The sequence below is a fragment of the Coturnix japonica genome, chromosome 35 (genome assembly GCF_054131305.1).
Source record: "Coturnix japonica strain WE chromosome 35, WE-NBRP24, whole genome shotgun sequence".
Classification (NCBI taxonomy): domain Eukaryota; kingdom Metazoa; phylum Chordata; class Aves; order Galliformes; family Phasianidae; genus Coturnix; species Coturnix japonica.
Window position 1 is genome coordinate 4,829,122 of NC_140697.1, and position 13,032 is coordinate 4,842,153.

A 13,032-nucleotide genomic window follows, 5' to 3' on the forward strand; every position below is an offset into this window, starting at 1 on the left:
TTTGCCCCCCACACCTCAAATATTTATAGACCTGGATCAGGTCCCCTCTCAGACTTCTTTTCTCAAGGCTAAACAGACCCAGTTCCCTCAGTCTCTCCTCATAGGGGAGATGCTCCAGGCCCTTCACCATCTTTGTGGCCCTCCGCTGGACTCTTTCCAAGAGATCCCTGTCTTTTTTGTACTGGGGAGCCCAGAACTGGACACAATATTCCAGATGAGGCCTCACCAGGGCAGAGTAGAGGGGGAGGATCACTTCCTTCGACCTGCTGGACATGCTGTTTTTAATGCACCCCAGTATGCCATTGGCTTTTTTGGCTACACGGGCACACTGCTGCCTCATGGCCAATGCGTCGTCCACCAGGACGCCCAGGTCCCTCTCAGCAGAGCTCCTCTCCAGCAGCTCTTCCCCCAGCCTGTACTGGTGCATGCAATTATTTCTACCCAGTTGCAAAACTCTACACTTGCTTTTCTTGAACCTCATCCGGTGTCTTACTGCCCAGCTCTCCAGCCTGTCCAGGTCTCGCTGAATGGCAGCACAGCCTTCAGGTGTGTCAGCCAATCCTCCCAACTTCGTGTCATCAGCAAACTTGCTGAGGGTGGTCATTGATGAAGATGTTGAACAAGACCGGACCCAGCACAGACCCCTGGGGGACGCCGCTAGTTACAGGCCTCCAGCCAGACACTGCACCGCCAACGACAACCCTCTGCACTCTGCCAGTCAGCCAATTCTCAACCCACTTCACTGTCCACTCACCTATCCCATACTTCCTCAACTTTGGTATAAGTATGTCATGGGAGACTGTATCAGTTATAGAGGTTATAGAGTTCAATTCCTGTAGTCAATTTGGCGGCCCAGGTGGGACCAGCTCTGTTCGCTGCAGGACCAGTTGAGAGGGAGACACTTTTGGCGCACCCTGAGATTTCTCTGAAGGACTCCCTTCCTCACCTGATCACTGCAGGGACAGACAAGGACCACCCATAGGTGGACCAGGTATGTGTATGGTAAGTGGAGCCCATATGTCTTGAGGAGACATCCTACACAGTTTACAGCCATACGTGCTGCTCCCAGGGAGGTGAGCTCATGGCTTTGGTTGCCAGCTGGGGTAGGAAGACTCCTTGGGTGAGTTCCTATGAAAGGGAACTGTATGTCATATGAATGGAAACAAGAACAAATACTCTCTCCCAGGTGGTTGGCAATAGGAGGGACCTAGGTTGGTCTCTCCTATGGGTATGGGATATAGCGGATGGCCTGTCAAATGGTAGCCTGGGTTCTCCAAGTTGTAATCATGTGGCTTATAGGTTGTATGTTCAATATTATCATCTGCTTTAAGTGTTTGGTACCGTGTGTCAAGCCGACTCTGGGAAAAACATTGTTTGCAACTGGTTGACCAGAGTATGAGTGTTATTAAGATTCCATCTAGAAAACATTGTCAGCATTGTGTAGTATGAATAAACCATGGTTTTTGATCTAAATGTCAGAGTGAGTGTGGTGTGAGTGAGACCCAGAACTGCTGCAGGGTGAGTGCCGAGTCCCGACCCATGTTTCCTTCCTCCTGTGAGGGAAATGGCCAGACACGGACAAAGTGAAAGACTGTGTTGTCTGTCCACTCATAAGTACTTTCTGCTTGTATGTAAGAAGATGGGAGTTTGTACTCTGTAGATTAATAAGATGGTCCTGAGGAGAGGTGTACATTCCACCACCAATGAGTGTCAACCCATTTATGTAATACTATGTACTGCTTGCGAGGAAGTGTGTGAGGGAGGTGGTTCAATCAGTGCTGGTTCTGTGGCACAGTGTTTATAACTGAAGAATACAGACTGTATTAAAGAAGTTTATGTGAACTGAAGAACTGTACTGTTTGACAAAGTGTTTTGATGGTATAAGAAAGTGTAATTGTTAATGATATATGGAAGTGTACTTGAGGGAATGTGGAAGTGTATCTGAGCATAGAAATAGAGGAAGCATTTACAGAGGAAAAAGGATTAAAGTGAGTTTACCTGCACTGACATGAGAGCAACACCATGCACCGCTGCCCTGTGAGCTGAGCAGAGCAGAGCAGAGACACAGTCCCCATGTATCAGGTAGTGTTATTCTGCTTACCAAATGAATGAGTTCACTACAGAAGAGGCAAATCTTCCCCTCTGCTCCATTTGTGGCATACTCTGGAGTTCAAGGCATTGCAAAGCTATGGCACATCTACTTTCTTTCAATGATGACACCTTAGTGTGCTCTGGGCTCTCATTTCAATTGCATCTAAAGAAGTCTAGGGTCATGCCAGCTGACAGGAAGCTGGCAAATGTTGTCTCATTGTAAGGAAGAGCAAGAAAGATGACATGGGCAATTATGGACCAATTATGGACCAATTATGGATAATAGCAGGACTAGGGGAAATGGTTTTAAGTTGAAGGAGGGAAGATTTAGGTTGGATGTTAGGGGAAAGTTCTTTACTAGAAGAGTGGTTAGGTCCTGGAACAGGCTGCCCAGTGAGGTTGTGGATGCCCCGTCCTTGGAGGTGTTCAAGGCCAGGTTGGACGGGGCCCTGGGCAACCTGATCTAGTAAATGTGTATGTTTGGCGGCCCTGCTAGGCAGGGGGGTTGGAACTACATGATCCTTGAGGTCACTTCCAACCTGGGTAATTCTGTGATTCTGTGATTCTGTGATTCTGTGATGGACCTGTCAGTCCAGAGCCTGGTAAAATTATGGAGAAAATGATGGTGGGAGTTATGGAAAAACAGCTGAAGGACAATTCTGTCATTGGCCGCAGCCAACACAAGTTTGTGAGGCGAAGGTCCTGTTTAATTTAAGCTCATTCTGTGACACAGTTATCCGTTTAGTTGACCAAGGGAAGCCAGTTGATGTAATCCTTGAGGATTTCAGTGGAGATTTTGATACTGTTTCTCACAACAACCTTCTGGACAGAATGTTCTGCATATGGCTAGACAGAAACACAATGTGGTGGGTGAGCAGTTGGCCAGCAGGTCAGTCCCAAAGGATTATAGTCAGTGGGTTCCATCAGGCTGGTAGATGGTCACTGTCGGGGTCCCCAGGGTTCCATTTTGGGGCCACTTTCCTTTCATGTTTATGCAGATGACTTGAATGCAGGACTAGAAGATGTTCTGAGCAAGTTTGCTGATGAGACCAGATGAGGAGGTGCTGTTGCCTCCACTGAGGGTGGAGAGGACTTGCAGAGAGATGTGGACAAGTCAGAGAAGTGGGTACCAATTGGTACTAAGCACCAAGTGCATAACGTATAACAAGAACAAGTGCCTGATTGTGCACCTGGCTATGGGCAACCCTGGACATACACACTGACTGGATATGGGACACTGGAGAGAAGTCTGACTGGAAAGGATTGGGGTGCTGGTCAGCATCACACTGAATGTGAGTCAGCAGTGTGCCAAGGCAGCCAGGAAAGACAACAGTCCCCTGGAGTGCATGAAGCAACTTATTGCCAGATGGGTGAGGGAAAGGATCGTCCCTCTCTGCTCTGCATTGCTACTGCCTCACTAGCAGCACTGGGTGCACTTCTGGGCACCGCAGAACATAAAGGACATCAAACTCTGGGAGAATGTGCAAAGGAGGGCACTGGAACTGAGAGATCTGAAGTTCAGAGTTTCACAGGGATTGACTGCTTGTTCAGACTGGGCCCTTCTCACATCCCTGCTCACATCCTGCAATGAAACATAGGTCTCATATGGGACATGAACCTAACAGCGTCCTTGCACCACATGTAGAGCCTGGGATCTTCTGTCCCCATGTCTTTCATTTAACATCATACAGACCTCCAACCCATTGCCCCACGAAATGCCAGGAGCCAACATGAGATACAGGATCTCTCTACCACTGGTCTTGTAATCAGGGCTTGACCTGTCTGCTTCGTAAGGCAAAGGAGATGTTTCTTAGCATGCCAGTGCCTTTGCCTGCCTGTAGTCATGGCTTCCAGTTATCTTCTCTAACAAGTCCCTTGGGAAGCTTGCTTGTTAATGTTCCTCAGTGGGCCCATTAATACTCCAAGAAACTTCACTGTTACTTCTGACTTTGTCTTGTTGAGCACTTTGTGCAAACTTCTCTCTGCACTGGAGGCTGATGAACTCAGCATCAAATGCGCCCTGGGGCCCATTATAACCTAAAGAATCTCCTGTGCCTTATGCCATCTTGTTATCTTCTTCAGGTTATCAGAACTTGTTCAGCAAAAAGGAGGGATATCTGGAGAGAGATTAAAGAGAAAGAATCCATTATAAATTTATTGTCTCTTTATTTATAGCTGGGTTTAAAGCAGCACTGTGCAACTGATACCAATCCAGGATGTCCCAATGAGTTCTGTACTGTTACTGTGTTGACAAAGGTCCTTCTCAACCTCCCCACACAGTTTCTGCTCACAATGGACCTATGGGACTTGCATCACTTTTCTTCACATCACTCTTCTCCTCTGCATTCATCCGCTCAGTGTTAAAACTGCTTTGCACCAACTCCCACTGGCTTTCCTCAGAGAACCAGCTGCACATGGACAAGGAAAGATTTCTCTTTTTTATCTGGCCAGCAAATGGAAGGAAAGGTGATGCAATTGAATGAACAGTAAAACACAGTGATCAACTGCATGCCATGTTCAAGCTGCATCTATCGAAGTTTGTCTTTCATATGGAATACTTTTAAAAGAAATGATTTATACTGAGGTAGGATAGGATAGATTGAATCACAGTGAAGTAGTTGACAACAGAGGCCATCAGACTCTGGGAGATGGAGCAAATTCCAGTAATCTTCCTGGGATAGATCAGCCAGGTAGTTGAGAGGTATCAACTTAAAACTGATCAGGACTTGTGAGTATTTCACACATTGAGATGGGTTAACACATTCTCATTGATTTCTATCTTTGTCTCCAACTCTGTTTTTCACTTTTACTGACATTAATGAACATCTTTCAGACTTCGTGCCTTAATAAAAAAGAGACAGTGATTGAGAAAAAGAAAAAGTATAAGAAGAAAAAGAAAAAGAATAGATAGGAAGGGATAGATCAAATCACAGTGAAGAAGTTGACAACACATTCCATCAGACTTTGGGGAGATGGAACAAATTCCAGTAATCCCCCTGAAAGTCAGAAATCAGACAGATAATTGGGAGGTATCTGACTGAACAAAGAGCAAGGGATGGAGAAATCTGGAGGGCAGTGGGAGTAGTTTGTGCCCAAATGGCCTGCTGAAAACATGCCCTTAACCATGGCCATTTCTTTAGGAGAGCTGAAAAAACTTGGAGGATGAGGCACATCAAATAGGCAGCAGGGAAGAGTAGTGCTGGGCACCGGGCTATAGTCACAGGGCATTGGCACTGGCACCACTGTCTGTGTCTCTGAATCTGAAGACATTTGTGTCCAGCGAACACAGTTCTGGAAAACATTGTAGTTTCAGTAAAAGAAAAAAAAAGACATCAAATCACCTCAAAGATTCATATTTACAACTTAAAGTGGAACAAGACTCATGAGAATTTTTCATGTTGAGAAGGGTTAACACATTTTCATTGATTTCCATCTTTGTTTTCAATTATTTGTTTCAGTTTTATTGACATTCATGATCAACTATTAAGCTTACAGCCTCAAAATAAATAAATAAATAAAAAGAGATACATTTGCATCTTGCACATGGACTGATGCCCCTTTGACATTAACAGTTCCCACAAGTCCTTCCATGCCGGAGAGTATGAGATCCAGCAGAGCACCTCTCCTCTTTGGTTCCTCCATGGCTTGGTCAAGAAGCTGCCATCTGTGCTCTCCATGGATCTGCTGGATGCCACATGCCCTGCTGTGCTATCCCTGCCGCAGATAATGGAGTGACAAAGGCCACCAAATGGGACAAGGGACAGACAATATCAGATTCCCATCTGTCTGCAGAGGGCACCTTCCATTGACTCTCCCTGATCAGGAAGACAAGAAAAGACACTGATGGTCTCCTCTGTTGGCCATTTCCATTAGCTCTGACCTGTCTGCTCTGCCATCCCCAGGCAGAGCTCAGTGCACTCTCACAGAGGGCAGTCGCTCTTCCTTGTCTCCTCACCCATCCATCCTAAAGACTCGGTATCCCCCTTGTGCTACAGTGCAGTTGTGGAAGCCATTAAACTGTGTCCCCATGGTCCAAACAGGAGCTCAGGCCAGCTGCTCTATCAAGATTTCTAGCTTACTGTTTGTTGGTGTTTGCATTAGTGCAAAACCACAGAAGTAAACATCCTAATTGAAAAGCATCACTGGACATAGCCTGACTGGATAGCTCATCTATGGTATCAGTGTGCAGAAGGTGGCACACAGACATTAGACCGATCGTGGGTCTTGGAGGTGACGTAGCAGCACAGACACACCATGGGCATGGCTTTGCTGAAGGCCCTGTGCTGCACTTGTAGCTGCATGTGAATTCACCAGACAGCCGGTGCTATCCCTTCTCTGGCCCTCAGCTGATGCCCAGGAAGGAGCTGTCTATCTCAGGGATTTCCCACACGGTTTACAAGCACTGGCAAACATCAGGAGCAGCCCAGGCACCTTGGGCATCACCCAGTGTCTGTGTGTGAGCAACTGCCTCCCTGCTGAAGAACCGAGGACTCAGAGCAGGAGCTCACATGCAGGCAACTCCTTGTGCACTTCTGAACTGAACCAGAGGAATCCCAATGATACTGTGTGTCCATGGGGAGCTGAATCCCATTTCAGCTCCAGGATTTCTGTCAACGGATGAGACTCCTGCACTGCCTCAGCTGGATCACTGTCCTGCACAGGGAAAGTCCAAACCTCGCCTTCCTTGTCTGGGTGCCCTTATTGTTTCATCAAACGAACTCTGGGAGCACTCCCCATATGTCTCCAATCAGTCACTGACCACTGGACATTTGGTGGTTAATTGAGCGAATTTCAAAGCACAGTCATGATGCTGTTTTCTTTCAGGAGCTGTTGGCCATGAGGACCCAGGGACATGTCAGGGGAGACAAGTGGGAAAGATAAAAATGACATAATCTGCTGCTTGCTTGTCCAGGCTCCTGGGACACAGGGAGCTCATAAAAGTGTGCAGGGCTGCAGTGAGACAGCTGTGCCCAGGAGCAGCTCTTGTGCACAGCACAGCCTGCAGGTGACAGAAGGAGAGGAGAGAAATTGAAGAGAACTTACAGGAAGTGTGAAGTGTGAGTGGGCTGTGAGCTCTCTGCAGGAGCATTGCTCACAGACCATGACAATCACAGCTGACCATGAGCTGCTTTTAATTAAGGGATAACTATAACTGGGACATCCCATAGGAGATCTGACTGCAGGCACTGCATGTTTCTTTACTGTGGAAAAAGCTTTCTGCTCCAGCTGAGACGGGTGCCCAGGGCTGTCCTGCAGAGCAGGGTCCCTGCTGTGCCCCAGGGGCTGTGTGCCGGGTATGGGACTCTGCCGCCTGCCAGGCTCAGCACTCAGCCTGCCCGGGGAGCTGCCCAGGGCGCTGCGGGGAGACGTGTGGGGGGAAGGAGCCCCCCGGCAGGGCTTGTGCTGCTACAGCTGCTGCCTGGGGCAGGGGGATCAGAGATCCATTGCACAACTCTGTTTTCTAGGGCCCTTGGAAGAGGAGATACAAGGCAGGGGATTCCCATTTCTTGTTCTGAGGCAAAACGAATTGGAGGCAGAAAGTGGCTGTCACACTTCTGAGAATTTTGCATCTGTAAGTTGCTTTTTTTGTGAACAGTCATAAGTTTTGTGCTTCCAGTCTCCCATTTTTTGAAGGATGATTATTAATATTAATTATCATCATTTTCTGTAGGTATGAATAATTCACTTTAGCTGCAAAGAGGCAGCTTTTTCTAACTGAAGTTGAATGGCACAGAGTCTGCTTTTGGGGCACTAAGAGCAGTTGGGGTAAAGATACGAGACAGGAAACAGATGAAAATATTCAGCTAGACAGGATAAGGTAAGAAAGTAAGAGGAATGGTTAGAGCTCCAAATGCTGCTTCTGCCTAAGGAATGCTGAACAAAATGAAATTAAATGCAAGTAATGGTGCTAAATGTACACTGTTGTAGGAGAATTAAAACATTTCATATTATTGCAGGAGGAATGTCTCTGAAAATGGACTAGACTTGTCATTATCTTCTGGTCTCTGACCAGGACTCCAAGCCCAACAACAGCAGATGCCCAACAGCAGCTCCATCAGCGAGTTCCTCCTGCTGCCGTTGGCAGACACGCGGCAGCTGCAGCTCCTGCACTTCTGGCTCTTCCTGGGCATCTACCTGGCTGCCCTCCTGGGCAACGGCCTCATCAGCACAGCCGTAGCCTGCGACCGCCGCCTGCACACCCCCATGTACTTCTTCCTCCTCAACCTGGCCCTCCTTGACCTGGGCTGCATCTCCACCACTCTCCCCAAAGCCATGGCCAACGCGCTCTGGGACACCAGGGCCATCTCCTACACAGGATGTGCTGCACAGCTCTTTTTCTTTTCCTTCTTCCTCTCAGCAGAGTATTCCCTTCTCACCATCATGTCCTATGACCGCTACGTTGCCATCTGCAAGCCCCTGCACTACGGGACCTTGATGGACAGCAGAGCTTGTGCCACCATGGCAGCAGCTGCCTGGGGCACTGGGGTTCTCTATTCCCTGCTGCACACTGCCAGTATGTTTTCACTGCCTCTCTGCCAAGGCAATGTCGTCAACCAGTTTTTCTGCGAAATCCCCCAGATCCTCAAACTCTCCTGCTCAGCCACCTATCTCAGGGAAGTTGTGTTTCTCATTTTTGGTTCCAGTTTAGCCTTTGGCTGCTTTGTTTTCATAGTGGTGTCCTATGTGCAGATCTTCATGGCTGTGCTGAGGATGCCCTCTGAGCAGGGACGGCACAAAGCCTTCTCCACGTGCCTCCCTCACCTGGCTGTGGTCACCCTATTTGTCTGCACTGGCTTTTTTGCCTACCTGAAGCCCCCGTCCATTTCCTCCCCACTCCTGGATCTGACAGTGGCAGTTCTGTATGCAGTGGTTCCTCCAACACTGAACCCTATTATCTACAGCATGAGGAACAGGGAGATCAAGCACGCTCTCAGGAAGGTGTTGCAATAAGCACTATTCCAGCTACATTAAAATGCAAAACTTCCTCAATAGGATTCCCAGTGATGGTTCTTCATGTTTTATGCATCTTTGTCTGTTTGATTATGTGAGATATAGGAATGTGCAAAAAAAAAAAAAATGTTATTGAACTTATAAATAAAAATGTATTTAAATTCTTTCCTACCTAATTTCCATTTTCTCACTCCAAGAACTCATGTAAACATGGAACCATATTCCCTGAATATGTTTTAAGATACCTAAAAAGCTTTCAAAATAGACTTACTTAGCTTTTCTTTCTTCCTACTTTGCCTGGATTTTGGGAGGTACAGCCACAGACAGCAGCACAAAGTGCTCTTTTCATTTCTGTGCTCTTTCCAGTCAGTAGCCAGCAATATGAACAGGTCTGTCAGTGCTGGTCTCCTTGCTGGCACTGCCATAACAAGAGGGCCCCTTCAGAGCAGGTCCAGAGAACTGGAGGCCTCTTCCAAAGCTGGTTTAAGGAATGTACCTCACCAGCTGCTCCCTGAGAAGACATCAAGATATTCTGATGCATTTCACTGACTAGCAGGGATAGTTTCAGAAGTCCCAAGGAGATCTGTAAGGGACTCAAGGCAGTGCTGAGGTTTAGAATCTGTGGTCTAAGGTCAAGATAAAAAGAAAACGATTATAAATATGATATATGCATATATACATATCTTATATATATAGTATATTTTCACATATATACAATACATGCAGTTGCTAACATATGTGCATGTACTAATACATGTACATATCATACATAGATGATAGAAGTATATATGCATATCTGTTTGCAAGTCCAGGACCTGTTGCAGGGTTTTCAACAGCCCCAAGGTTCACTGTAGGAACTGGAGAGGCTGTTTTCCTATTGCAGGAGTTGGAGCAACTGTAGAGCTCATTGCCAGAGCTGAAATCACCGCAGGACCTGTGACTGAAGTTGCAGCAGCCACTGGGCTCATTGGAGGGGTTGGAGTGACCAAAGGGCTGTACCTCCTGGCACAGTGCACCTCCCTTGGGAGGAATTTGTTTCATTTTCTTATCACAATACTTGGAACAGCTACAGGACCAATAGCAGGAGTGACTGCAGAGCTCATTATGACGGGTGGAGTGACAGCGGGATCTGTCCAGAGCATGGAGCAAACGCAGGACATGTGGCAAAACCTTGGAGCTGCTGCAGGATCTGTGCCAAGATTTGCAGAGGCTGCAGCACTGTCAGCATTTCCAGCTCTCTGGATCTGGCACACCGCAGTCATGTGTGTTTCTTGGGGGCTACCAGGGCCACACCAGAACTGCCCCCAATATTCTACCAGTTTCTCAGGATCCTGCAGTTGCAGTTGCAGTTGGAGATGAAGTTCCAAAGCCCTGGGGGTGCCCACCGCTCCAGGCAGCTGCCCAGACCATCCCACACCCCCTGCCATGCAGAGCCTTCTCACCTTGGGGCAGGTCTCTCACTGATATTCCTGAATAATGTTTAACTTCAATCACCGAATCATAGAATCACCAAGGTTGGAAAAGGCCTAAAAGATCATGCAGTCCAACCGTTCACCTATTACCTATAGCTCCCACTAAACCATGTCCCTCAACACAATATCCAGTCACTCCTTGAATACCCCTGGGCTCCCAGAGAAGACAATGTAAAATGTGTAATTCCTAATCATATCAACAATATTACTTCCGAAACCCAAAGATGACTACAGAGCTGAATGTGCACAAAACTTCAGTTCAGCTGCCAATTTTATTGTGATACAAACCAAGGTCAAACAGCATAGCAAAATAAATACTCTAATCCAGCATCCCGTGTTGACAAATAATGCAGCAGGGAAAACAAGCAGCAAGCAAGGAGCTGTGCAGTGAAGCTTCATGAGAAGACTCAGCAAGCTCCACAAATAGGGAAGCTATCAGCATCATGGCCTGCAATTCTCCAGCTCCCACAAAGCCCTGTGTTATCTCGCTCTGGACAGATGTGCTGTTATCCCAACCCTGGGAGCCTCTCATTGGGCACCCAAATGATGGTGGTTGTTGAACCCAACATGTGGCTCAGCAGCACACAGTGCTTTGTGCACTGCCCCATTCCCAGTGGGATGGGGAAGAGAATTGGGGGGAAAAAAGTACAACTTGTGCGTTGTAACAAAGCAGTTCACTAAGAGAGATAAAAGGAGAGGAGTAATAGTTATCACTGTATATCTGTTGATATGGAATAGTATGTAACAAGTGATGCACAAGCACTTGCTCAGCACCACCAGACTGATGCTCAGCTGGGCCCTGGGCAGTGAAAAGACTGAGATAAACTGCCACCCCTTTCAATACAATTTCTGCTTGCTGTCAGGTGATAGAGAACGTCCCTTTGGTCACTTCCAGTCATCTGTGCGCAGTCTGTTCCCTCCCAGCTCCTTGAGCACTCCACGGACCATGGCCTTGGCTCTGTAGAACACTGCTTAGCAGCAGCTGTAAACACCAGAGTGTTATCAACATTGTTTTTCTCTTAGAACCAAAACACTGCACCATAGCAGACAGTCTGAAGAAAACAATTCCATCCCAGCTGTAACTCAGATACCTGCTTGTCCCCCTACTCTTGTTCTTCCTGATCAGGAATCAAGGAACAGGATCTGCTGCTCTTTGAGAACTTTCAATCAGTTCTCAGCTGGCTCCTGTGCCATCCCCAGGCAGAGCTCACTGCACTCTCACAGACGGCAGCAGCCTTTCTTCATCTTCATTGCCTAATCATAATGAAGAGCCTGTACCTGAACAGGTCAAAGTCTGCCCTCTAGAAGTTCAGGATAGTAGTTTTGCTAGTCACCCTTCTGACATCTCCAAGAACAGAGAATTCTACCATTTCATGGCCACGCTGCCCAAGATAGTCCCCAACCTTCTCAACTCCTACAAGTCCTTCGCTGTTAGTGAAGACCAGGTCTAGCAAGGAACCACATCTGGTGGGCCTTCATACCAGCTGCGTAAGGAAGCTGTCTTCCATACAATCTAGAAACCTCTTGGACTGCTTCCTCTGCTCTTTATTATATTCCCAGCATATATCAGGGAAGTTGAAGTCTCCCAAGAAAATGAGTGCTGGCAATCTTGTGACTTCAGTAAGCTGCTCATAGAATGCCTCACCCATCGATTCATCTTGATTAGGTGGTCTATAATAGAACATTAGCAAGATGTCACACCTAAAGGCCTTTCCCCTGATCCTTACAAACATGCACTCATCTTGATGGTTCTGAAGCCCAAGCTTTTCAACATCAAAACTCTCTTTAATATAAAGGGCCACACCTCCAAGCTTCCTTCCTCATCTACCCATTCTGAAGAGCTTGTAACCATCCATCACAGCACTCCAGTCATGGCAGTGGTCCCACCATGGGTCGGTAATAGCAACTAGGTCATGGTTTGTCAGATGCACAGTTGCTTCCAGCTCCTCCTGCTTGTTGACCAAGCTGCGTGCGTTGGTGTAGACGCACTTCAGCTGAGGCATCTGCCTCTCTCCCAGCTCAAGAAGCGTTCCCCTAGGCTCATCTCTGGGGAGCCCTGTTTTGTCCCCTCCCCCATCGTAGCTAGTTTAAAGCTCTTTCAATAAGCCCCACTACCTTCTGTGCTAGGATTAGTTTCCCCCTTTGAGACAGTTGGGTTCCATTCATGGATAACAGACCATGGGCCAAGTAAACTGCCCTGTGATCAAAGAACCCAAAGCTTCTGGCTCAGTACCAACCTCTGAGACAACTGTTCATTGCTTTGCTTTCCAAGCCTGCTCTGTGTCCCTCACTGCCCCTGAAGGTATAGAACAAAAAATCACTTGATCTCCCACTCTGTGAACTAAATGGCCTAAATTCCTGAAATCTCTTTTTATAGTTTGTAGTCTTATCTAAGAAATTTCATCACTGCCCACCTAAACTATGAGTAGTGGAAAATAATCAGTGGACCTAACCAGCACTGGGAGTTTCCTCATTATGTCCCTGACCTGCAGCCAAGAATGCAGCAGACTTCCTGACA